We start from the raw sequence: 26,002 nt of genomic DNA on the forward strand, positions 1-26,002 counted from the left end.
TAAAAAGCAGAAGGGGGAAAAAAAAAAAAAAAGAAGCACTACAAAATGACAACAATAAAATCACACCTATTAATAATTACACTGAATGTAAATGACCTTAATGCACCCATAAAGAGACAGAGAGTGACAGAATAGATTAAAAAAAATAAAAGGATCTGTCAGTATGCTGTCTACAAGAGACACACCATAAAAACAAAGACATAAATTTATTAAAAATCAAAGGATTGAAAAAAATATATCAAGCAAACAGCCACTAAAAAAGAGCAGGAGTGGTAAACTAATCTCATATACAGTAGACTTTAAAACAAAATCCACCATAAAAGACAAAGAAGGACACTGTATCATGATTAAAGGGATGATCCATTATGAAGACATAACCATGATAAATATCTATGTACCCAATGACAGGGCTCCAAAATACTTAAAACAAACTTTAACAGCAAGGAAAAGAGAAATTGACAGTTCCACTATAATAGTAGGAGACTTCAACATACCACTCTTGGTAAAGGATAAAACATCTAGAAAGAAATTCAACAAAGTTACAGAAGATCTAAAGGCCACAATCAGCCAACTTGAACTCATAGACGTATATAGAACACTCCACCCGACAGCTGAGAAGTACACATTCTTTTCCAACATTCATGGAACTTTCTCCAGAATACACCACGTATTAGACCACAAAGCAACCCTCAATAAAATCCAAAACACTGAGATAATACAAAGTATCTTTTCTGATCACAACGTCATCAAGGTAAAAATTAATAACAGGACGAGCAAGGAAAAAACTCATTTACATGGAAACTAAATAACACTCTGCTTATAAACCACTGGGTAATAGAAGAAATCAAAGATGGAATCAAAGAATTCCTAGAATTAAATGATTCAAGATAAACACAGACAAATCCATTGGATTCCTATATACCAATAAAGAGAACAATGAAAAGGAAATCAGGAAAACAATACCATTTATAATAGCTCCTAAAAAAACAAAATACTTAGAAATAAATCTAACCAGGATGTAAAAGACCTATAAAAGAAAACTACAAAATGCTACTGCAAGAAACCAAAAGAGATTTACATAAATGGAATAACATACATGCTCATGAATGGGTAGACTCAACATTGTGGAAATGACAATTCTACTCAAAGCAATATACAAATACAGTGTAATCCTGATCCAAATATCAACAACATTCTCTAAAGAGATGGAAGAAACAGTCATTAACTTTATATAGAAAGGGAAGAGGCCCTGAATAAATAAAGCATTATTGAAGAACAAGAATAAAGTAGGAGGACTCACACTACCTGACCTCAGAAGCTACTATACAGCTACAGTAGTCAAAATAGCCTGATACTGGTACAAGGACAGATACATTGACCAATGGAACAGAATTGAGAACTCAGATGTAAATCCATCCACCTAAGCTCACCTGATTTTCGACAAGGGCCCAAAGTCAATCAAATGGAGAAAAGACCTTCTTTTCAACAAATAGTGCTGGCAAAACTGGATGTTCATCTGCAAAAAAATGAAACAGGACCCATACCTCACACCATACACAAAAACTAATTCAAAATGGATCAAAGACTTAAATATAAAACCAAAAAGTATAAAGATAATAGAATAAAAAATATGATCAACACAAAAGACACTAATACACAGCATGAACAGGATACAAACCATAACTAACAACACACAAACTCCAGAAGATAAGCTAGATAACCGGGATCTTCTAAAAATTAAACACTTATGCTCATCAAAAGAGAAAAAAGAGAACTTACAGACTGGGAAAAAAATTTTGGCTATTACAAATCAGGAAAAATTCTAATCTCTAAAATCTACAGGAAAATCCAACACCTCTACAACAAAAAGATAAATAATCCTATTAAAAAATGGGCAAAGGAAATGAAAAGACATTTCAGCAAAGAAGACATTCAAGTGGCTAACAGACACATGAGGAAATGCTCGTGATCACTGGCCATTAGAGAAATGCAAATCAAAACCACAATGAGATACAATCTCACCCTGGCATTACTGGCACAAATCAAAAAAAACAGAAAATAACAAATGTTGGAGAGATTGGAGATTGGGGAGATTGGAACTCTTATGCACTACTGGTGGGAATGCAAAATTGTGCAACCATTTTGGAAAACGATATGGCCCTTCCTTAGAAAGCTAGAAATAGGAATACCATATGATCCAACAATCCCACTCCTAGGAATATATCCTAGAGAAATAAGAGCCGTCACATGAATAGACTCATACACACCTGTGTTCTTTGCAGCATTGTTCACAATAGCAAAAAGATGGAAACCATCTAGATTCCCATCAACTGATGAATGGATAAACAAACTATGGTACATAGACACAATGCAGTAGAGTACTATGCAACAATAAAGAACAATGATGACTCTGTGAAGCATCTCACAACATGGATGAATCTGGAGGGCATTATGCTGAATAAAATAAGTCAATCACAAAAGGACAAATATTGTATGAGACCTCTAATGTAAAAACTTATGAAAACGTTTACACACAAAAAGAAACAATCTTTGATGGTTACGAGGTAGGGAAGGGGTGGGGGTGAAAAAATACTAAATAGATAATAGATAAGTGGTAACTTTGGTGAAGGGTAGGACAGTACACAGCACTGAGGAAGCCAGCATAACTTGTACAAGGCAAGGTCAAGGAAGCTCCATAGACACATCCAAACTCCCTGAAGGGCTGAATTACTGGGCTGAGGGCTGTGGGGACCATGGTCTTGGGAAATATCTAGCTCAATTGGCATAAGATAGTTGATAAAGAAAATGTTCTACATTCTGCTTTGGTGGCTAGCGTCTGAGGACTTAAAACCCTGTTAGTGGCCATCTAAGATACTTTACTGGTCTCACCCCTTCTGGAGCAAGAGAAAATGAAGAAAACTAAAGACATAAGGGAAAGATTAGTCAAAAGGACTAACAGACCACAACTACCATGGCCTCCACCAGACTGAGTCTAGTACAACTTAATGGTGCCTGACAACCACCACTGACTGCTCTGACAGGGATCACACCATAGGGTCCTGGACAGAGCTGGAGAGAAATGTAGAGTAAAATTCTAACTCAGAAAAAGACCAGACTTATTCTCCTGACAGAGACTGGAGAAACCTTGAGAGTATGGCCTCTGGACACCCTTTTAGCTCAGTAATGAAGTAACTCCGGAGGTTGACCTTTTATCTAAAGATTAGACAGTCCCATAAGACAAAACCAGACTAAAGACGCACACCAATCTAGCAGTAAGGACTAGAAGGCAGGAGGGAACAGGAAAGCTGGTAATAGGGAACCCAAGCTCTAGAAAGGAGAATATGGTCATGTCATGGGGTTGTTAACCAATGTCATAAAACAGTGTATGTACTAACTGTTTAATGAGAAGGTAGCTTGTTCTGTAAATCTTCATCTAAAGTACAATAAAAAATAAAATAGAATTAAATTTTATATGCTTTAGTGACAAGAAATTAAAAATATTACAGCAACGTTTTGAGAATCACATTCAAGATACAACAATCAACTTGAAAAAAAATAACAGAAAATATCTTCTTGAAATAATCTATGTAGAGATATGTAAATATTCTTACTTATATTGTTGGTACTTGATATGCTTATAACATTAGGACTAATTCATAATTGAGGCATTATGCATCTCTGTGGACTTGAAAATGACAAAATGGAAATTATTTGTTTCTAAACAATAGTAAGTAATGTTTTCTTATATAAATGTTCTACAATTTCTCTGTAATATCCAAAAACTAATTAGAAAATAGAAAGCTATTACCAGAAATAAGACAGAAAGAGTGTTTAGTTATTATTCAGACATGCCTTCAGGGTAATGAGAATTAAACTGACAAAAGGACATCTTGGCAAAATGCTCTCCAGTGTATTTGATTCCAATGATGAAAATGAAAGAAATTAATAAATTATTTCAATACTGGAAGAGAAGAATACAATGCTTTATATACACACTTCCATATTTATTCTAATTTTTTCTATCATCTTGGATGAGACGTGAATGTAACTTGGAAACTATCAGAAAACATTCTACAAAAATGGAAAGGCATTTTTATTCATCAATGTACATATAAAAATTATGATAACCTGTTTGATTGAGTTACTTTTTAAAATCAGTCTAAAGATTGTTATTTGTAATAATCACTCTAACAACATTTCTAAAAAAAAATTTTTTTTAATTATACTTTTTGGTATGCCAAAAACTAATCAAAATATTTTTAATTAAGAGGGTATCTGAGTAAATTAAAATAATAAAATGAATTGTTCTGTGAGTATATACAGTTTTAAATAAAATCTAAGGTAGTGGTACAAGCCTTGCATTGACATATGATTTTGAACATTTAAAATCCTTTTGTCTCAGTATTCTCAATTTCGATCACTCATCTGTTAGTTTGTCATACTGTGCTGGCTTGTATGTTTCTTTGATGCTGGAAGCTATGCCACTGATATTTCAAATACCAGCAGGGTCACCCCCTTATGTTGAAAAGCACTACACAATGGCATTGGCAATGGACTTAAACGTGCCAAGGATCCCGAAGATCATGCAGGACTAGCCAATGTTTTGTTATGTTGTATATAGGATCGCCATGAGTTGGAGCTAACTTGATGGCAACTAATAGCAACAAAGTGATATCACTCAGTGATAACACTTGCGTTGGTGAGAGTAAGTAGTTGGTAACCTCACTATACTCTTGGTTAACATATAATTTATACTGTAATTTAGAAGGACAGTCTGGAGTTCTGTATCAACTTTCTTTTTTTAATAGAAATCATTTTATCCCTCAATTCCACATCCTAAATAATCACATAATTTTCCAAAGATGTATACACAAGGTTATTTATGTATTCATTTATTTATTTAGATGTTAATGAACAGAAATTTATTTTCTCACTTTAGAGGCTAGAAATTTGAATTCAGGGCATCAGCTCTAGGAGAAGTTTTTCTCTCTGTCGACTCTTTTTGGTTTCTGTTCCTAAGTTCCTTGACAATCTTCATGTGGTTTGACAACTGTCCTCCCGTATCTGTGCTTCCTTGCTTTTGTGCTTAATCTGCTCTTTATTATTGATTAATTTTTATTATTTTGGTGTGATTAGGTTATTTATTAACATTTTACTTTTTTTTTAATGGAATAATTTAAATATCCAAGTGGCACAGTAGATAAGAGCTCGGTTGCTCACCAAAAGGTCAGCAGTTTGAACCCACCAGCCACTCTTTGGAAACCCTATGAGGCAGTTCTACTTTGTCCAGTAGGGTCGCTAAGAGTCAGAATCAACTTGACATCAACAGGTTTGGTTATTTACAGGTATTGTTATAAAACCTTTTGAATAAAATATGCTAATATTATGGAATCCTCTGATAATTTTACAAAAGAATGAAAAAGAAATATGTTCTTAAATGTGGAGATTTTAGATATGTTGTAACTGAAAACAAGAAAAGTGGGGAGACTATACTACAGAAAATTCTGCAAAGATAAAAGAAAATCTTGGCAATGGCTTAATCTGGAGAATGAAGTGTATATATGTGTATAGGGAGGTAATGAGCAAACGTTGGGGGATTTTACTTATTTAAATATTCCTAGGTTATGGAAATGGTTTTTACTTATCTACTAACTGAAAGGTTGGTAATTTGAACCCATCCAGTGACATCGTAGAAGAAAGGCCTGACGATAGGCTTTCATAAAGATTACGGCCAAGAAAATTCTACAGAGAAGTTCTACTTGATAACATATAGGATCACCATGACTCAGAACTGGCTGGATAGCAACAGATATACTTATTTATGGTTATAATGAGTATGTATATACATATTAAAAATCATGAGTTTTAAATGAACAAAAACATAACAAATACCACCTTTTTAGTTGGCCTATCTTACTTTCTCTATTAAAATTACAGTATCACCATGCCTACTCCTCCACCTCATTGGAGCTCTTTATTCTTTTTGCCTTTTTTCTTTTTTTGTTTTCCATATTACTGATTATTACCCCCTCATATACTATATAATTTGCTTATTTATCCAGTTAGCTCCTTGGAGCAAGGATTTTGTCCTTGGTACCTAGAAGAATATCTGATAAATCATAAACACACAATTAATATTTGCTAAATAAATGATTCACACCACTCCTTTCTTCAAATGCATTCACATTTTATAACCTTGTCTATGAAATCTTGAATCTTTGCTGCTGTATATATTTCCAAAATCAATTCTGAGCTACTTTAAACTTCTTACTCTTCATGCTCCAACTGCACTGGTTCTCTTTCTATTTGCTGCTGTGTTCTCTTGTTTTCTGGGGCCCTGGTAGTGAATGGTTAAGAGCTCAGCTGTTAACCAAAAGGTCAGCAGTTTGAATCCACCAGCCACTCCTTGGAAACCCTATGGCACAGTTCTGCTCTGTCGTAAGAGCTGGCTATGAGTCAGAATCGACTCAACAGCAATGGGTTTGGTTTTGCTTCGTCTTGTTTTCTCTTCAAGACACTGCACCATCGAGTCTGTTGTATCAACTAAGATTAGAGTTCATGAAACTATTTGTATCAAGACACCTGGATATGTGGTTTTACATTAGGAATTCTCCAAAATCTAGGAATAGATATGAATAAGAGAGTTGCTTGATTCCGAGGTTGAATTTTGGAGGGCAATTGTGAAAAAAAATCAAGTGGGGCAAAGGAATTGAGATATTGGAAGACTGATTGAATGATCAGTCAAGTTGTTTAATTTAATCTACATTTCAGTCCATGGAGACTTGCAGTCCCATAATTATTGTGGTTTTTCCAAAACAGTTACTATATATACATGTCTCCTTCCAAATGCACCTTATATTCTCTTCCCTATTGACTTTTAAGTGAATTAACTTTAACTCCCTTGCACACTTTCCCTTCCTGACATCTGTATTTCAGGTATAAGAAATGCTTGGACAATCATAAAGAGTGAAGCCACTATAGATCCATAGTCCTCACCCACCACAGGCAGAACAGCATTCCTCACTTTTCTCCCAGTCAGCACTCTCTCTCTTTCTCTATGGAAGCAATTCTACGGTTTCTATTCATTCAACCAATACTCTGTTCTCATGAAATTCACAAGCTAACCTAATAAGGGCGACAATTACTTCAGATAAAAATAGTCAATTTTATGAAAATAGAGTCAGTACTCTGTCCAGAGAAGGGCACGGTGATGTAGTGACATGTAGCAAAAGCAACCAGCGCCGAAGTGCTGAGTCAGGAAGAATGAAGTAGCATCTAAATTGAGACTTGGATGGTTGAAATAGTTAATCTTGTGAAGCAGTGGAAGATGTCCGATTATTCTAGATAGAGGTAAAGGCCCCAATGTCAGAGCTAGTATGATACACTGAGAGGAGGAATGTTTAGTATTGCAGTGAAGGTTATGACGCATAATGAGAATCACATCTACAGATCTATCTAGTACCACCTCATAATTCCTGTTTTTCAGTTTGACCAAAGATATTGCATCTTAACAAGCCATAGTGTTTTTTTTAGTTTGAGTATGTGCACATTTTATATAATGAAAACCTTAGAAGAGACAACCTCAGTTACCTACTTGCCTACTTGTACCTCCTAACTTGGTGAGGTTTATTTCAGTGTGTTTCCACCTAAAAGTTCTCTCCTAAAGTGATTTTCTCAGATTATCTTCTGAAGATGAATCTCCTCTCTAAGATGTGGCTCAAATATGTTTTGAGTAAAGGCAACTTAGGGCTGCTTTGAAACCTGCTATAATATTTGCCAAAATATTTGACCACTTAAAATCTCCCAGTGACATTACACAAATCACATTAATGCTCACTGCCTTTAGCTCTCCTCTGCTCTGTCACTTTTGCAATTAGACCCTACTCTGTCTTCTTTCAGGCTGGACCAAACAGAAAATGAAATGACACAGGCAAGAAGAAACTATCTATCTTTTCTTTCTAATGAGCTGAATTAAACAAGTGTAAAGTGTGTAAGAGAATCATATATTCCCTTAATGGCTAAGCACAGCCTGCATGGAAGTCTTTCCATTGATTTCAGCATCCCTCATGAATTTAGAATTAAAAAAGCAGAAAGCAAACAGACAAGCAAACTAAATATGCTTTGAAATTAAAAGATTTTTGTATAAACCAGGCTTTAGCATATACCTTGTGTTATTTGGTAATTTGTCTAACATCACAAATACTGTGCCTCCACCTCTGCAAAATAACCTTGATACTTTATATTTGAGAGTTGTTTTGCATATGAAAGGAGATGGTATATTTAATGTGTGAGGTACATATTTAGGAGCCCTGGTGGTACAGTGGTAAGTGCTGGGCTGCTAACAAAAAAGTTGGCATTTCAAACTCACTAGCTACTTCATGTAGGAAAGATGTGGCAGTCTGCTTCTGTAAAGATTATAGCCATGGAAACCTCATGGGGCAGTTCTACTCTGTCCTTTAGGGTGGGTATGAATTGGAATCGACTCAATAGCAATGGGTTTTGGTACGTATTTAATTAAAAAAAAAACAGTTATCATCACGTTGACTGATTCATGGTGACCTCATGTGTGTCAGAGTAGAACTGTGCTCCATAGGGTTTTTAATTGATGATTTTTTGGAAGTAAATCACCAGGCCTTTCTTCCAAGGTGCGTCTGGGTGGACTTGAACCTCCATCCTTTTAGTTAGCAGCCGAATGTGTTAACAGTTTTCACCACTCAGGGACTCCATGGTACGTACTGTTACTGTTGTGTGTCATCGAGTCATTTCTGACTCATTGTAACTCTATATGACATAATAGAAATGCCCCATAGGGCTTCTCAAACTGTAATCTTTATGGGAGCAGATTGCCAGGACTTTTCTCCCACAGAGCTGCTGGTGGGTTTGAACCAGGGCTTCAAACTGGTTCAGACAGGTTCAGTCGGGGCCAATGAAGCAGAGCTAGAACAAACCTGAATGTTTAAAACCTGGGTGATCCAGAATGATAACCAGAATGGGAAAAATTATGAGTTGAAGCCCTGGAATGGAAAACTAGGAAGAGGAGTAGTGAGCCCTTTCAGAAGCCTGATGTGTGAGACTGGATTATTGGCAGGACCACATAGAGAGACACACACACACATTCAATGAGGCACAGTAGGTCTCCATCTTTGAGTAAGGCGGTGATATTTAGGACTCTGCTCAAAATCTGCCAGGAAAAGATTTGGTTGCTATGCAACACATACGCTGCCCTTGTTTTCTAAGAGGGAGATTAAGTTTCTCGCAGTTTTGACCAGTAATTTTTCCTGTTCCAGCTATTGTTCCAATTTACCCAAATGTTGAAAAATCTGGTCTGTTCTGATTTCATTTCCTCAGCCATGACTGAACCAGGAAGAACCTGTTTGAAGCCTTGTTTTGAAACTCCAACCTTTTCATTAGCATCCGAGCACTTAATCATTGCACCACCAGAGCTTCAATGGTACATACTAGGTGCTCAAAAACACTAGTTCCTTTCTACCCACTTCATTTTGTGCTCCTCAGAACCCATGGTTTTGAATTGTCAGATATTCATTACAATGCTTGATGCATAGCTGACACTCATTAGAAGATTATTATACTAAACTAAGCTAAAGTATTTTAGGATAGATTCATTTTTAAATAGCCCATTAATTATATACAAAATAGTACATTAATCTATAGATTCTTACATTTGATAAAAATCCAATTGATATTCCCCTAATAGTTGCATTCCTAGGTTTCAAAAAACTATACATATTATAATCTACTAGCCTGAATGCCAACTGATCCTTCAAGAGTCAGCTCAAGGGTCATCCTCACGTTAGCCTTCCCAGACCTCCTCTGGCTGACCCAGGCTCTCTCACCCACCCTGACATGGCACATTGCTTATTTCTTTGTTAACACACTTATCACATTATAAAACTGTATTTTACTTTACATGGCCAAATACCTAGTAGGCAACTATTTTCATGAGAGCAATAGCACTGCTATAACTCCAGCGGTTGGCAAAGAAAAGGTTGTCAGTAAGTATTTCCTTAATACCTGAAGCAACATAGAGAAAGAATTAAAAAAAAAAGTATATAAGAACAATTTACACAGAAAAAGTATATGGAAAAAAGAATTATAAGGAATAACCATGGTTTATAAGAAACTTAATATCACATAGTCATGCAATTGGTAACTCCGATTACTAGCTAAAATGAGACACAAAATGTCTTGTTTTAACAGTCAATATTAACAGCTTGGAGCTACTTTACTTGAAAGAAATTGCCCTTAAAATATTCAATAATTTAATAAGGATTTACTGTGTTGGTGATTGAGTTTGATAAATACCATTCCTATTAAAAATGAGAAATAATCTTATGCAAATTTCTTAATGATCTATTTGTGATTATTTCACCCTGAAAAATGAGAAAAAGTGAACATCATTGTCAGCCTGAGCATGAAGAATTTTGACAGAATATATTATAATTTCTTCCCTTGAGGGTTGGGAGGGGACATAATACAAGGTCCAAAATTAAATGTTGTGCATGATTTGTTTTAAAAACTACTATAGATCAGATAGTTTCCTACAGGGAACATGGCTTGGCTAACAGAATGTTTTTATTCCTCGCAATTACCAAACTCTTTTTGCATAAGTTTGATACAGTAATTGAGCTAATAATAATTAAACCCCCAGGCTTATGATTGGGTCTTTGATGAGGAAAAAAAAAAAAATCAGAGTGTTGGATGGAAGCCTGCTTCAGATGCATCGGCTGTGGGAAAAAGGGACCCACCAGCAGCCGGTGTTTTACTAAAGGGCAAGAGCAGGGGGAGAGAAAAATGTTTTAGACTCATGATCTCACCCTGGATGCCTAGTGGAATCACTTGGAGACCTTTAAAATCACCAAGACATCATCAACAATAATATTAATTGTTCCAGAACTAGGATGGATACCAATATTTTGAAATAGTTTCCCAAGCAATTCCAAGGGGCAGCTCAGTTTGACAGCCACCGGCTTAGAAGAAGCATGGGTGAAAAATTCTCAGCCGGGAATTGTTGAATTTCACCTCTTTATCAACTTCTTTTTTTTGAGTTTCTTTTTTAAAAAAATAATATTTTATTGTGTTTCAGGCGAGAGTTTACACACAAATTACGTTTCCCCTTAAATATTGTTTTATACAAATTGTTCTGTCACATCGATTACACTTTTTATAATGTGTCAGCGTTCTCATTATTTCCATTCTGCAAGTTCCGTTTCCTTCAGTCTAGCTTCCGTTCCCCTCCTTGCCTTCTCATTTTTGCTTTTGGGTAAATGTTAACCTTTTGGTCTCATATAGTTAATTGTTTAAGGGAGAACATTACTCACGGGTGATATTGTTTATTTTATAAGCCAATCTGTTATTTGGCTGAGAGGTGACCTGCAGAAATTGTTTCAGTTCCAAGTTCAAAGATTATTTTAGGGCGATAGCCTCGGAGGTTTCTCTAGTCTCTATTGGTCCAGTAGGTCTGGTCTCTTTTAGGGATTTTAGTTTCATTCTACATTCGTATTCTATCAAGGACCATCTATTCTGTCCCTGGTCAGAGGGTCTGTAGTGGTAGTCAGGCACCATCTAGTTCTTCTCGTCTCAGGTTAGAAGAGGCTGTAGTTTACATGAGCTATTAGTCGCGTGGACTAGTTTCTTCTTTAAGCCTTTGATTTCCTTCATTCTCTTTTGCTCCATATGAGTAGAGACCAATAGTTGTATCTTAGATGACCACTTGCAAACATTTTTTTTTAACCTCCAGTTGCTTTTTTTTTTTTATTTTATTGTATTTTTGGTGAAAGTTTACAGTGCAAATTAGTTTTTTTTGTTCAAAATTTTTATATACACAAATTGTTTTGCGACATTAGTTGCAGTCCCTGCAATGTGTCAGCCCTCTCCCCCTTTCTCTTTCAGTCCTGGGTTCTCAGGGTTCATTGATCCAGTTTTCCTGTTCCTTCCTACTTTCTCGTCTTTGCTTTTAGGCAGGTGTTGCCCATATGGTCATGTATACTTGACTGAACTAAGAAGTATGTTCCTCATGCGTGTTATTGTTTGTTTTATAGGCCAGTCTAATCTTTGGCTGAACGGCTGACTTTGGGAGTGGCTTCAGTTCTGAGTTAACAGAGTGTCTGGGGTCATAGCCTCAGGTGTTCCTCCAGTCTGTGTCAGACCAGTAAGTCTGATCTTTTTTGTAAATTTGCATTTTGTTCTACCTTCTTCCTCCTGCTCTCCCCGGGATCCTCTACTGGGATCCCTGTGAGAGCCATCAGTGGTGGTAGCTGGGCATCATCTAGTTTTTCTGGGCTTAGGCTGGTAGAGGCTGTAGCTCATGTGATCCATTAGACCTTTGGACTAATATTTTCCTTGTATATTTGGTTTTCTTCATTCTTCTTTTCTCTGAGCGTCCTGGGACCAATAGATATACCTTAGATGGCCACTCACAAACTTTTAGGACCCCAGACACTACTCACCAAAGTAAGATGTAGAACATTTTCTTTATAAACTATGTTATGCGAATTTACCTAGATGTCCCCTGAGACCATGGTCCCCAGGCTTCAGCCCCAGTAACTCAGTCCTTCAAGGTATTTGGGTGTGTCTAGGAAGCTTCTATGACTTTGCCTTGGTCAAGTTGTACTGACTTGCCCTAAACTGTGTGTTGTCTTTCCCTTCACCGAAGTTAACACCTGTCTACTATCTAGTTAGTGATTTCCCCACCCCATCCCTACCCTCCCTTATAACCATCAAAGACTGTTTTGTTTTTTTCTATGTGTAAACTTTTTCTTGTTTTTTTCTGACAGTGGTCTCATACAATATCTATCGTTTTGTGATTGACTTATTTCATTCAGCGTAACACCCTCTAGATTCACCTATATTGTGAGATGTTTCACAGATTAATCGTTCTTTATCTTTATGTAGTATTCCATCTTGTGTATATACCACAGTTTGTTTATCCATTCATCTGTTGATGGGTAGTTTGGTTTTTTCCATCTTTTTGCTGTTGTGAATAATGTTACAATGAACATGGGTGTGCACATGTCTATTCATGTGATGGCTTTTTTATTTAGAATATATTCCTAGGAGTGAGGTTGCTGGATCATATGGTATTTCTATTTCTAGCTTTTTAAGGAAGCACCATATCATTTTCCAAAGTGGTTAAGAGTTCTCACCAGCAGTGCATAAGAGTTCCACTCTCCCCACAACCTCTCCAACATTTGTTATTTTCTGTTTCTTTGATTAGTGCCAGTAATGTGAGGGTGAGATGGTATCTCCTTGTAGTTTGACTTGCATTTCTCTAATGGCTAATGATTGTGTTTCTTCATATATCTATTAGCTGCCTGGATGTCTTTTTTGGTGAAATGTCTGTTCATATCCTTTGCCCATTTTTTAATTGGGTTATTTGTCTTTTTGTTATTTAGGTATTGAAATTCTATAGATTTTAGAGATTAGATCCTTGTCAAATACACTGTAGCCAAAAATTTTTCCCAGTCTGTAGGATGTCTTTTTAGTTTTTTTGTGAAGTCTTTTGATGAGCATAAATGTTTAATTCTTAGAAGCTCTTAGTTATATAGTTTACCTTCTGGTGTTTGTGCATTGTTAGATATGGTTTGTATTGTATTTACGCTACAGATTAGGGTCCCTAGTGTTGTCCCTATTTTTTCTTCCATTGTTTTTATCGTTTTAGGTTTTACATTTAGGTCTTTGATCCATTTCGAGTTAGTTTTTGTGTCTGGTGTGAGGTATGGGGTCTGTTTCATTTTTTACAGATGGACATCCTGTTTTGCCAGCACCATTTGTTAAAAAGACAGTATTTTCCCCATTTAATGGACTCTGGTTCTTTGCCAAAGATCAGCTGTCCACAGACGGATGGATTTATATCTAGGTTCTCGATTCTGTTCCATTGGTCTATGTGTCTGTTGTTGTACCAGAACCATGCTGTTTTGACTACGTTTGCTGTATATTACGTTCTGAGATCAGGTAGTGTGAAACCTCCTAATTTTTTCTTTTTCTTTAATAACGCTTTGCTTATCCAAGGCCTCTTTCCTTTCCATATAAAGTTGGTGATTAGTTTTTTCATCTAGTTAAAGAATGCTGTTTGTATTTGGATTGAGATTGCATTATATCTGTAGATTGTTTAGGTATGATTGACATTTTCACAATGTTGAGTGTTCTATCCATGAGCGTGGTATGGTTTTCCATTTATGCAGGTCTCTTGATTTATTGCAATAGTGTTTCGTAGTTTTATTTGTATATGTCTTTCATGTCCCTGGTTAGATTTATTCCTAAATATTTTATCTTTTTTAGGGGTTATTATAAATAGTATTTTTTTCCTGATTTCCTTTTGAAGTTCTCTTTCTTGGTGTATAGGAATTCAACTGATTCTTGAATCTTGCTTTTGTGTCCTTATCTTCTGTCCTGCTATTCTGCTGAACCATTCTATTAGTTCCAGTAGTTTTCCTGTGGAATCTTTGGGGTTCTCTGGGTATAAGATCATATCATCTGTGAATAGGGATAGTTTTACTTCCTTTCTAATTTGGATGCCCTTTATTTCTTTTTCTTGCCATATTGCTCAGGCTAAGACTTCCAGCACAATGTTAAATAGGAGCAGCATACTTGAATAGGTGAGTGGTAGAAAGCAGTGGGCTGGTGGCTCTCTAGCTGTGGTGGTGTGGTGTTGCCTGGTGGGAAGGGAAGGAGGTGGCTTATGTGGCTAGTTGACAGGGAAAGAAAAAAATAAACAAATAAAATAAAATAAAATAAAAAATGGCATGGCAGGGGCTGGTGGGTGTGGGTGGGTGGAGCCTGGGGTGGCAGTGGGCTGGTAGCTCTCTACCCACAATGGTGCTTCAAGGTTCAGTGGGAAAGGGTAGAGGTAGATGGGAGGGAGAAAGAAAAAGTAGTAACAGGAAAAAGAAAAAGGAAAAAATGGAGAAGTGGGAATCCATTGAGTGAGGGAGAAGTGGACCCATTGTGGCAGTGATAAGGTGCCTTTCTAATCAAGGCAGTGTGTTGTGGCCCAGTGGGAGTGGGTAGAGGTGGTGTACAGGGTTAGGTAGGAGGGAGAAATAAAAGGAAGAAAGGGAAAAAATAAGTAAAATTAAAAATAAAATGGTACAGCAGGAGCCGGTGTGTGGGGCCAAGGGGGGACCTGGGCTTTTTACTCACAGTGGGCCTGACAGGAAGGGGCTGAAGTGTTGTTTGGGGCTAAGTGTGAGGGAGAAAGAAAAAGAAGAAAGGGAAAAAGAAAAAAATGTCACAGCAGGAGCCGGCAGGTGGGGCAGGGTGGACCCAGGATGGCAGTGGGCTGGTAGCTTTCTACCCAAGGTGGTGCAGCATGGCCAGTGGGAAAGGATAGAGGTGACATATGAGCTAGGTGGGAGGGAGAAAGAAAAGGAAGAAAGGGAATAAAAAACAAATAAATAGTAAATAAAAAAAAATATATATGTGGCATGGCAGGAGACTGATGCATGTGCGTTAGAGAAGAATGTGTACTTTGCTGCTGTTAGGTGATATGTTCTGTATATGCCTATAAGATAAAGATGATTGTGTTATTTAGATCTTCTGTATCTTTGCTGAATTTCTTTCTAGATGTTCTGTCCATCATCAAAAGTGGTGTATTAAAGTCTCTTACTATTATTGTATGTCTATTGCTCTTGTCAGTTCTGTTACAGTTTGTTTTATGTATTTTGGAGCTCTGTCACTGGTTGTGTAAATATTTATTCTGATTATGTCCTCTTAGTAGATTGATCCTTTAGTCATTATATAATGCCCTTCCTTGTGATTTATGATGGATTTGACCTAAAGTCTATTTTATCAGAGATAATTTTTGCCACTCCTGCTCTCTTTTGGTTACTACTTGCTTGATATTTTTTTTCCAACCTTTGATTTTTAAGCTATTTATGTTTGTGTCTAAAGTGTGTCTCTTGTAGGCAACATATTTATAGATCATTTATTTTTTATCCTTTCTGCCACTCTCTGTCTCTTGACTTGTGCATTGAAACCATTTCCATTCACTGTGGTTATTAATAAGCATGAATTTACCACTGCCATTTTGTTGTTTTTGTGTGTGATGTTGATGGTTTCTTTGTTCTGATTAATTTTATGTGCTGAGATCTTTTTGTTTAAGGATTTTCTTTTCTTCTCTTTTGTTATTGATTCTGTGTTTGCTAAGCCTTTTTGATTTTCTTTTTCTTTATTTTGGTGAATAGATTTATTAATTTTCTTTGTGGTCACTCTGAAATTTACCTTTATTATCCTACATTTAAAACAGTCTGTTATATATTGATATCACCTTGACTTCCTCTCTCTATGGATGTTCTATAACTACACCATTTATTCAACCATTTTGTCATCATTTACAGATGGATATCTTTGATTCCCTATTTTCAGTTTTATTTTACTTTTGAGAATTCTTTACCTGGGTTAGTGTCTGGGTAAAGCTGTCATATGTCTTAGTCTCAGGTTGTTGTCTGATGTTGATTCTCTGCCTGTAATCTCCCTTTAAGATTTCTTTTAAGACTGGTCTGGTTTTTACAAATTCCTTTAATTTCTACTTATCTGGGAATATCTTAGTTTCATGATCTTATTTGAAAGACAATTTTGCTGGATATGTGATTCTTGGTTTGCATTTCTTTTCTTTTGCAATTTTATATATGTCTTCCCATTGCCTTTTTCCTGAGTGGCTGGGTTTCTGTTCTGTAAATTAGTGCTGAGTCTTATTGGTGCCACTTTGTAGGTGATATTTTGTTTTTCATGAGCTGCTCTCAGAATTCTTTCTTTGTCTTTGGTTTTGGAAGGTTTGATTATAATATGTTTGGTGACTTTCTTGTGGGGTCTATCCTGTATGCATTTGTTGAGCTTCCTGGATGGAAATCTTCATGTCTTTCATGATATTAGGAAAGATTTTTTTTTTGCCAATACATCTTCAGAAGTTCTCTCTGTACTTTTTTTCTCCTCATCTTCTGAAATTCCAATTACAGGTAAATTGTTTCTCTTGGCAGTGTTTCATATAACTCTTAGGCTGTCTTAATTTTTCTTCATTCTTTTCTCTGATTGTTCCTCAAATAAATGATTATCAAGGGATTTTTCCTGTATTTCCATGATTCTTTCTTCCATTGATTCAATTCTACTCCTCTGCCCTTCAGTTGGGTTATCTATTTCTGATATTTTATTATTAATCTTCTGGATTTCTAGTGGTTGTTTCTGTATATTTTCTAATAGTCTATTTATTTTGTCATTTTATTCTTGTATTGTTTTCCTGAATTCCTCTAAGGTTTTGTTTGTATTTTCCTTGATCGCTTTGATGATCCTATATATAAATCTTTTGAATCATTTTTCAGTTTTTTCTATTACTATTTCTTCCTCAAGAAGATTTCCTGACCTTTTATTTTGCTCACTTCTTTGAGCCATCTTCTATTATTTCTTCATATGACTCGTTATTATTTGCTGTCTCTGAAATATTAAGGTGTTAACTGATTTATTGATTGATTGATTGTATGTACGTTTGTTTTGTGCTGATTTTTTTGTTTTGTTCTGATGTATCCAGAGATTTTTCTTCTCTTTCTCTTTATAATTTTTTTGTATTATTTTAATTGTTGTTTTGTGATTCTGGTCTATGTGTGAGTTTGGTGGTGTCTGTTAGCTGGTTGTGATTTCCTCTTACTAATGGGTGTGGTGATTCACACCTACGTGCAAGTCCTCTGTGGTTAGATTAGTATTTCTTCCCTTACTGGATTGAGTGGAGATGGGACAGCAGTTTCTTTCACTGATATTGGGTGACCAGTGTTGAGGGGTCAGGGTCCCTCCACAGGCCTTGTGAGACCCTAGGATCCTTCTGGGTTGATGCTACCAGTTAGTGCATTCTCTGGAAGTCAGGGCAGGACATCTCAATATTGGCTATGAGGAAGCTACCCAAATGGATGGGATAGACCCACAATGTGTGCACAAATTTGTGTCTCAGTACATAGTGGGGTACCAAAGTGTTTCAGTACAAGTGCAGAAGGCCTGCAGGAACTGTTTTGGTGTGGGATGTATGATGTTGCAGCTGGGTGGACATTGGATGAGGGCACTAGGATCTCCTGTTTGTCGTTTGGTAGAAGTGCAGGTCATGTCTGTCAGGATGTGACTGGTATTGCTAGTGAGGTGATGCATCTGTCTGGCCAGTCACTGGGGTATTGGTGCAGGGAGCGTTGTTGCTCGTCACTGGATTGGGCACTGTGTATACACGCCACTAGTTGCCAGGCGGTCGGGGAAAGGGTGCACAGGTCACTGGTCACTGAATCGGTGGCACGGGAACTTGCACTGCCAGTCGCCAGGTGGGTGGAGTGGTGTGGGTTGGGGAGAGCAGGCTTAGCACTTTCAGTCGTCGGTCTGGTGGGGGGAGCATACGTCACCAATCACAGGGTAGGCAGGGTGGCGAGGCAGTGATTGGAGTGGGAACAAGCCTCCAGTCACACGTCTGACAGCATGGGAGCATGCATCGAAAATCACTGGGCAGGCAGGGTAGTGCAGGAATGGGCGGGGGTGGGCATAAGCCTCTAGTTGCAGGTCTGACTGTGCAGGAGTGTGCACCATGGATCAGCAGGTAGGGGAGTGGGGTGGGGGACTCACCTCTGGTCACCAGGGGGGCAGGGAAGGAGAGGGAGAGAATATGTTCCCTCAGTCTCTGGCATGGGCACCAGGGCACTCCCTGCAGTGTTCAGCTGGCAATCAGAACCCAGCCTCCACCAAAAGTGAGGAGGAAGGGGATATGCAAAGTATGGTAGGGTGGGGAATCTTTAGACACCACTTTAAGGATCTTCCACTCTACCAGTGCCACCTGCTCAAATGATTAGGGACTGCTGCTGGTGAGTAGTTCTGTACCTATTTTTTGGCTACTTCCCTGCTATATGGTCATCTGGATCTCTAGGGCTCTCATCCACCTTCCTGCACTTTCCCTCCTTAGATCCAGTTCATGTTCTGCTCACCTTGCTTCACTTCAGGTTTGTCTACACAGTAGCTATGTCTCCTGTTGGGGATTATGTGAAGCTGCCTTCCTGTACTCCTCACCTGGGAAAGCTGGTTACTTTCTCTCAAGATGGCCACTCTGTGCCGGACTGGCTGGTAGGGTGCTGGCTGTCCATAAGTCTCCTTTGCTGTTTTCATTCATTTTCTCCTTCCTTTTGGTGTTCAGTCTAATTCTTCATCTTTCTATTTGCTGTTCTGGTTTCCCATATTGGCATCTGTGTGTGTTTCACTAGGTTTCTCTGTTCTTTGCTAGAGGAGGATGGCATGGTGTGTGTGACTAAGTGACCATCTTGAGTCATCTCACTTGAGTTCCCATTTGACTCCACTGTCTTCTGTGTAACATAAACCAAACAAAAGATCAAGGATTGGAAAAAAAGGATGGAATGGACTTGGTAAGAGTTTTGTTTTAATTTCCTTTCTAGAGGCATGCATTAACATTTTCTCTCTGTCTCTCAAGTTCTTGATAGCTTTATTCACTTCAATTACTCTGATGGACTCAGTAAAATTTGTAATACATATTTTGTATTTATAAAACAAATTAATAAATCATTCTACCACAATATACCAGTGAGAATGTGCAATGGCAGTTCTTTGTTTACAACTAAATTTGTTGTTTGTTATTAAGTAAGTTTGTTATTAAGGTGACAAAAACAAGCAACTTTGGACTGTTTAGTATAACACAGTATTTAGGTAGGCTATTGTTAATTTCTAAATAAAGATTATGAACTACATAAATTCTATATACAACCTACATATTCAAAAGCTTTATATTTGAAGTTTTCCCAAAGTCAGCTATAAACAAATGGTATTTTTAAACTATTCATACAGCACGAAAATCACTGGATTAATTTCCTTTCTTCAGTTAGCAAGTTATCAGTTTGCTGCTTTTTGAAGTAACAATTATAGCCAATTATTAGAAGAATATTTCAATATCTACTGCTATTAGAACAGTAAATCATGTTACGGTCTGTTCTAGATCAGCAAGTTCATTAGTTCCTAATTATCTTGTGAGAGACTTAGGAAGAAAAAGATTAAGCTACAGAGAGGAAAATAGGAAACAAACACTGAAGACTTTAAAAACATAGGAAACTGTGTTGTTTCATGGAAGGAGGGATATGTTTAAGGAAGGGGAGATATGAAAATTGGGGTTTTGATCAGAAGAGAGATAACACAAAGCAAGAGATAATTGGGTCCGAAGTATTACTATGGCTCTTGATATCTAAATATGTTATATTTTAGAAAAATTTACAACATAAAATTAAGCAAGCTTTGAGTTTAACCGAATTTGGGAACTAGTGAGGGATATTCACATATTATTTTCAAATTTCTAATTGGTAAAATTAGGTAGATAGTAATATGCCTGCATTTTCTATAATATGTATTCCATTTTATATTATCAGATAAAATCAGTAATAACAGAAGACTTACTTGACATTAGCACACATATTATAAACTACAAACTAAGACTTAGATAACATGAAAAATAAAACTATGCTCTGCTTCAATTAATTAGTAACATCAACAACAACAAAATAGCCCATTAACAACAGGAAAACATTATAGCATTTTAACTTAGATATATATTTTAGTTCAGTTAAGTTTGAAATCACAAGTCTTTTATAATAATGCATTGTAAGGTTAATTGGCATGCAGTTAGAAGGCCTTTCTAAACATTTAGTTGAGGTATGACGTTAAGAAAAATGAGAAGTAAGTTTTGAGAGAGCTAAACACTGGAGAACCTTCCCAGAAATAGAGCTATTTGGTGAAGATTCAGAGGAATCAGGGAAATTAAAAGAATATTGAAAAAGATGGTGAAAACACTTTTCAATCTCAGAGTTTCAGTTGGATAAAGAAAAAAAAATACATTTGAGATTTTCTTGGCTCAAACCTTGATAAGCAGTAGGTGTTTCTGTGGAAACTTATTTATAGTAGAGCTGTATGTTTGAGAAAATGTGAACAAGGTGCTCTTACTAGATCTATCCTCCTCTCTTAATATTTTTAAAATAAAAAGTGTTATTGGTGATCTATAAAGAATAGATTGATTTCATTATTTAATTACTTGTTGAGCAATTCACTTATACATGCACACAAGAAAAATGTGAACACATAAGAAACCTTATTAACTCCTGCTGCAGAAACGGAGTTCAAAATATAATTCATATTAATTCCCAGCAAGCTGATAAATAGGAACCAATCTGATATAGAGTAAATTTTATTTTTTATTTATTAACTGCTGTTTATATGCTTACTGTTTTTATTCAGATAAATATATGTATAGTGAAAGGTACAGATTTTAACTGTATAATTTGGTAAGTTTGACAAATTGAAACAAGTCTGCAACCAAAAATATAATCAAAATATAAAACATTTCCCTCATCATAGAAAGTACCCTTACCCTGCCTTGAAGTTAATCTCTACCCTCATAAGGCAAACACTGTTTTTATTTATATCAGCTCTTACCTTCCTTCCAATTTCATATAAATAAAATGATGCAGCATGCACTCATATTCCAGCCTTTTTTTCTTCATTCAACATAACGCTTTTGAGAACAATCAATGTTGTAAGTAGTAGCATTATATTCCATTGTATGACTATGCAAGAATATATTTACCTGTTGAAGAGATTTCCTTTTATTTCTAACACTAATTTGTTGGGTTTTTTTCAAATTATGAATAGGTGTTGAATTTTTGAAATTATTTTACTGAATCACCTGAGGTAAAGATTTTTCTCTTTCTGTTTCTAATAAGGTGACCTTCACAGATTGATTCTTTTTTGTTGTTGTTCAATACTGAAAGAATTTTGTATTCCTGATATAAATCATACTAGGTCACATTGTATTATATCTTTTATATAGTGAGGTAGAGTCATTGTTAAAACTCTTTCTGAGAACTTGAATTTAAGTTATAACAATTATAATCTTTGATGAAAAAACTTTTTGAAGGTCTGGAAGAATAAGGAACAGTAAGTTCAAAGGCCAAAATTAAGATCAGTTTATCTATACTATGACAAGCAATGAAACGAGCTCCATGAGGTGAGATTGTAACAGCAGGTAGCTGATAAGTTCTATGGGGAATAAGAGACCATGGTAAGGGGGACAATGCAATGTTTTAAGCTGGAATTTGACACATTCTGCTTTATATTTTATACATATAACTCCTTATGCTGAAAAATTTAGTGTTAGTAAGATAAGCAATAATGGTGGTTTTAATTAGGATTAGATAGAAATGACAGACTTTCCCTTGAGAGTGTTCTCTTGAACATTATTTTTGATGCCCTCATACTTCTGTCCAAAGTATCAAAACTGGCGAAGAAAAAAAAAAGAGCTATGGTACAAGGAAGTATTGGCAAGGCTTTTGTAATAGCAAGGGGAAAACAAGCCTAAGGTATAGTTAAACTGGTCCTTGGAGTACAAACACTTTCTATTAATTTTAGCAATTTCAATAGCTGTTGAACACATTCCAGATTTTTACATGAAAGTTATCCATTGATAGGAGATTTTCATAAGAAAAAAAAATTCTGTCATACTCCAGGAACTTTTTTTAGGAGAATTAAGACTAAAAGAGGGCAAGGGATACACAGTTGGAGATAGAGAAAGACAGAGGAGATTACCTTTATAAAATTTCATTAATTCATCAAAATTTTATCAGTTAAAAATATATTAATTCAACTCAAAACCATCTTGGCTATTCCATCCATCAAACACTTCAGTATGATGTTGTAGAAGATATAAATTTTCGAATTTGCACGTTTGAATTTTGAGATCATAATTTTTCCAAGGCAGCTGACATTAGCTATTAGGATGAACGTCATACTGCCCTTTAAACCATGTGAAATACAATCAAGGGTAGTATATAATGTGAAATTCCTACAGTAAAAACCTTTGTCCAAACCTTTTCTTAAACTACATAATAGAGATCTCGATGCTTGTTATGCTATTTTTGTTTTAGTTATTGGATAAAAGGTATCGTCTTGCCCAAATGTTATCTCTTCAAGAAAAAATATATATTTATAAACTGAGAGGTTTGATTCCTGAAAGGAACTCTTTAGCACATATGGTGTTGAAGTAAAAAACGCACACACACCTGCTGGATTGTCTTCAAATTTCTCACTTGTAGAAAATCTTTTTTTTTGGTTTGAAGTTAATTCTGCTGAATGTGGATTGCTCTTTTCAAGAGAAATAGGAAGGTAAACAAAGGAGAAAAGATAAGACAAAAGGCCAGTTATAGTCACATGAATTGGAAAATTTCTAGTTATGGACTAAGTCAGGCTATTGGAATTATCTTGCATGTTAATATTGTCATTTCAACGTGTATCGTAGTGTTTAAATTACTGGAAGCAAAATAATTATATAGATTCTATCATGGTAATTCACTAAAACAAGTTTTTTTTTTAAGCAAACTTATTACTATTGATGAATTATTATAAATATATCGTAGCAGTTACACTGATATTGGCAGTTTATTTTAAAGTAATAATAATAAAACAACAACAACTTGTGTTTTCATCTCATCTCTGACTTGCTAAGTGTCAAAGAAAATTTAGAGTTTCAAGATGTATTTTTGTTACTACTTCTTGGAATACTTGTTATATTGTTATTTTTTGCATCTCATTATGAGAATTTTTGATTAAGTAACCATGAATGGAAAACAAGAATCTTCACAACTGCACCAATAAGCAACATCATGATAAATAGAGAAAAAACTTAGGTTATCAAGGAATTCATTTTACTTGGATCCACATTCAGCCCCCATGGAAGCAGCAGTCAAGAAATCAAAAGACGCATTGCGTTGGGCAAATCAGCAGCAAAAGACCTCTTTAAAGTGTTCAAAAGCAAAGACGTCACCTTGAGGAATACGGTGCCCCTGACCCAAGCCATGGTGTTTTCAATCGCCTCATATGCATGCGAAAGCTGGACAATGAATAAAGAAGACCGAAGAAGAATTGATGCCTTTGAATTGAGGTGTTGGCGAAGAATATTGAATATACCATGGACTGCCAAAAGAACAAATGAATCTGTCTTGGAAGAAATACAACCAAAATGTCATTAGAAGCAAGGATGGCAAGACTATGTCTCACATACTCTGGACGTGTTATCAGGAGGGTTCAGTCCGTGGAGAAGGAAGTCATGCTTGGTAAAGTAGAGGGTCAGCAAAAAGAGGAAGACCCTCAATGAGATGGATTGACAGAGTGGCTGCAATAATGGGCTCAAGCATAACAACAATTGTGAGGCTGCCACAGGACTGGGCAATGTTTCATTCTGTCGTGCATAGAGTTGCTATGAGTTGGAACAAACGCCATGGTACCTAACAACAATAACAACCATGAATGATCACTGGAATCTTTAGATTAACAATCTCTAGATAATTTTATTGCAAGTTGTCTTTGGAATGCACTTTTGGAAAGGGTAAATTTTTCTTTTTAAGCTTTTTTCATGATAAATAAAATCATATCCGTATTAATTCCCTTAGTGTTCTACTGGCATAAATGGCATGATTTCTGCTTGGAGGGAAAAAAAAAAAAAAAAAAAACATGATCCTTTGCTCTTCATAAATATCAATAATTTAAAATAGGATAAAAGTTTTAAATCACAAATACATTGTCATTTATAGATGCATTATAAGCAACAAATAATCATTTCATATATGTAATCAATTATGACTAAATTTTATCTTCTGAGTAAAAAGTTACAACTAACACATCTAGCTTGAAAGTAATGTCAAATCTACTCATTAAAGTGTTATTTACTTTATTGTTAAATTTGATTCAAATCAGAAATTTAACTTAAAGCAATCTTATCCTAAATATGTAATATTATATGTATTTTGTAGATAAAACATTTAAATTTTCTGAAGTACATTTAAAAAAAATTACTTCATAGCACAGAATTATTTCTAAATTAAGAAAATAGTCACACTAAATCTACCAAATTATTTAACCATTTATACAGAACTATTGACAGAATCCACAACTCATCTGTCAGTTGGTCGTACTGTGGTGGCTTGTGTGCTGTTGTGATGCTGGAATCTATGCCACTGGTATTTCAAATATCAGCAGGGACATCTATGATGGACAGGTTTCAACAGAGCTTCCAGACTAAGACAGAGTAGGAGGAAGGATCTTGTGATCTACTTCTAAAAAAAATTGACCAGTGAAAAATCTTATGAATAACAGTGGAACATTGTCTGATACAAAGCCAGAAAATGAGCCCCTCAGGTTGGAAGGCACTCAAAATATGACTGGGAAAGAGCTACCTCCTCAAAGTAGAGTCGACCTTACTGACATGGATGGTGTAAAGCTTTCAGGACCTTCATTTGCTGATGTAGCATGACTCTCAATGAGAAGAAACAACTGCAAACAGTCATTAATAATCAGAAAGTGGAATGTACGAAATGTGAATTTAGGAAATTTGGAAGTCCTCAAAAATAAAATGGAACTCATAAAGATCGATATCCTAGGCATTAGTGAGCTGAAATGGACTGGTATTGGCCATTTGAATTGGACAATCAAGTATTCTACTGTGCTGGGAATGACAAATTGAAGAGGGCCGGCATCACATTCATTGTGAAAAAGAATATTTCAAGATCTATCCTGAAGTACAATGCTGTGAGTGATAGGATAATGTCCATATACCTACAGGGAAGACCAGTTAATACGACTATTAGTCAAATTTACACACCAACCACTAATGCCAAAGGTGAAGAAATTGAAGACTTTTACCAACTTTTGCATTCTGAAATTGATCAAACATGTGATGAAGACTCCCAGAAGAATGAACAAATTTGTCTGGGAAAAAATACAGCCAGAATGCACCTTAGAAGTGAAGATGGTGGGACTTCATCTCACGTATTTTGGGCATGTTATTAGGAGGGACCAGTCCCTGGAGAAGGACATCATGCTTGGTAAAGTAGAGGGTCAACGAAAAAGAGAAAGTCTCCTCAACGAGATGGATTCATACAGTGGCTGCAACAATGGCCTCAAATGTAGCAACGATTGTGAACATGGC

The sequence above is a fragment of the Trichechus manatus genome, unplaced genomic scaffold (assembly GCF_000243295.1).
Source record: "Trichechus manatus latirostris isolate Lorelei unplaced genomic scaffold, TriManLat1.0 scaffold00095, whole genome shotgun sequence".
In the NCBI taxonomy this organism is placed as follows: domain Eukaryota; kingdom Metazoa; phylum Chordata; class Mammalia; order Sirenia; family Trichechidae; genus Trichechus; species Trichechus manatus.